Genomic DNA, 2,500 nt, shown 5'->3' on the forward strand with positions numbered 1-2,500 from the left:
CTGCTGAATCGAAAATGATATCCGCACGTTATGTATATATATATATATATATATATATATATATAGAGAGAGAGAGAGAGAGAGAGAGAGAGAGAGAGAGAGAGAGAGAGAGAGAGAGAGAGAGAAAATGTTGGCCATTTCACATGCGGCTATACAGATGGATACCTCCTAAGTACAGGGCACAATCGTTGAAATCAGTCCCATCAAAAAATAATTACACTCTTAATAACAGACGCGGTTTCAAAGTCAGGTTCAGCGCTCGGAAATCGACAGGTAGTACTGGGCGAATCGATACGAAATTCGGGGACCAATATGCCAGGTGTAATATGCACCTGTGGTCGGACCTTGATTGAAGATTTGGGGAAAGTATTAATGTCCACCCCCGCTCAGTTTCCCCTGCGTGTGGGAAGCACGCAAACACGCACTCAAATGGCTACTCTCTCTCTCTCTCTCTCTCTCTCTCTCTCTCTCTCTCTCTCTCTCTCTCTCTCAGCCAAACAGTGACAGCAAGGGATATTACGCGTGCATTCATGTACTACTTAATCATGAATGCAAAATATGTTAGGGACAGAATGTGCATGATGTCTCTCTCTCTCTCTCTCTCTCTCTCTCTCTCTCTCTCTCTCTCCCCATATATGATTCTGCCAATACCCCTTAATAAGGAATTCACTTTACCTTGGGAATAACTTACACCCAAAGGGAATTCGATATGGAAAGTGCATCTGCCCTGAATGGACGACAAGTCACTGGCCTCCTTGTATCAAACCCAAAAGACATGGGTTCGAATCCTGTCATATATAATTCCCTTTTGTGTAAGCTATTCAGAAGGGTAAAGTGAATCCAATATTAAGGGTATTTGTGGCTTAATATTTGAGAGGTTACGCGAATGTTGCGTGTGAATGAATGAAGTTTAGTGAATGAAGAAGTATATATATATATATATATATATATATATATATATATATATATATATATATATACATATATGTATATATTCATATTGATGACTTGTTCTGTAAAGGATAAATGATTAATTCCTCCTTGTCTATCCTTTCTTCGCATGAGAATGGACTGAAAAGGTGATATTCCCAATAAAGTTTCCAATAATAAGGGGTTTCATTCCGTGGTGATTTCCCACGAGATTCTCTCTCTCTCTCTCTCTCTCTCTCTCTCTCTCTCTCTCTCGGTTTTTCTGTCTTGGGCTATTTCTCTATGGTATCCGCCGTTTGGGAAAGTCTACGCAAACTCACTCACTCACTTTCACTCATTTTCACTCATTCACTCTCACTCACTCACACACACACACACACTCACACATTAACACACACACACACACACACACACACACTCACTCACTCACAGTCTCTAACACACACACACACACACACACACACACACACACTCAGTCAATTCAGTCTCTCACTCACCACAGCCACTCAACACACACACACACACCACTCACTCAGCCACACACACACACACATACACACACACACACACACACACACACACACTCACTCACACACTCACTCACTCACTCACTCACTCACTCACTCACTCACACGTCAAGAACTGGAGTCATAAAAAGTCTCGTGTGGCGAACACATCCAATGGTGCTCCTTCCTTTTGGCCTGTTTAGATTTTGACTAAGTATACATTGCTTTGTGCATACAAAATTAAAACCCCCAAACCGCTGCCATATTGGTGTGCGTGTCTTGCCCTGGCCCACCCGGGTGCAGGGGAGAAGCGCCCCTGAGTCTCCCGATCCTAAGGGCTTCTTCGGCGTGCGTGACTCGCCCGTCCAGCTTTCGGCGCCGGAGTGGCACGCGACAATGACCCCTGAGTGCCCACGGCGTAAGGGCCAGTGTCCTTTGTGCGTCGTTACGCTCATAGTTGTGGTTAATGGGGTGTTGGAAAAGCGACCTTATGGGTCGGGGAGCTAAGGGCGCGATCTTTTTGGCAGCGGGCCCTTCTCTGTAATCAGACTGGCGTCCTGAGGTCCCGACGGACGGAGTGGCCGAAGGACTGGCTATGAGATATATACATAGACATATATATGCATAGACTATATATATATATATATATATATATATATATATATATATATATATATATATATATATATATATATATAAAGCGGGTGGCCTTTAGAATTTAAACATTCCAAGCGTCAATGTCCTATTCATACTGATAACTGGTGGATCTTGTTTGAATGAACCTATTTTGTGAAAATCTTGTACTTTTGCCAATTTTCGAAGGCTCATAGAATCATCTCATCTCTCTCTCTCTCTCTCTCTCTCTCTCTCTCTCTCTCTCTCTCTGTCAAAGTATACCATTAATATTAAATGGACTACAAAAACTGTACATTTTGCTTAGTAACAAATCCGTATTTCTGGTTAGGACTTTCACCTTAGTAATGGGAGTACCCGGGGTGATTCCCCCGAATGGTTATAGATACTGAGGCATGTTCTGTTGAATGCCATTATGCCTTAGCTTGTAA

At 42.6% G+C, this 2,500-nt stretch overlaps 1 protein-coding gene across 1 annotated transcript in view; it reads left to right on the forward strand.

Annotated features, from left to right (window-relative positions):
* LOC136837021 (protein naked cuticle homolog 1-like) overlaps window positions 1-2,500 on the forward strand; it is a 62,057-nt gene that overhangs the window by 52,086 nt on the left and 7,471 nt on the right. The gene's annotated exons all lie outside the window — the stretch shown is intronic.

The sequence above is a fragment of the Macrobrachium rosenbergii genome, chromosome 57, assembly GCF_040412425.1.
Source record: "Macrobrachium rosenbergii isolate ZJJX-2024 chromosome 57, ASM4041242v1, whole genome shotgun sequence".
Taxonomy (NCBI): domain Eukaryota; kingdom Metazoa; phylum Arthropoda; class Malacostraca; order Decapoda; family Palaemonidae; genus Macrobrachium; species Macrobrachium rosenbergii.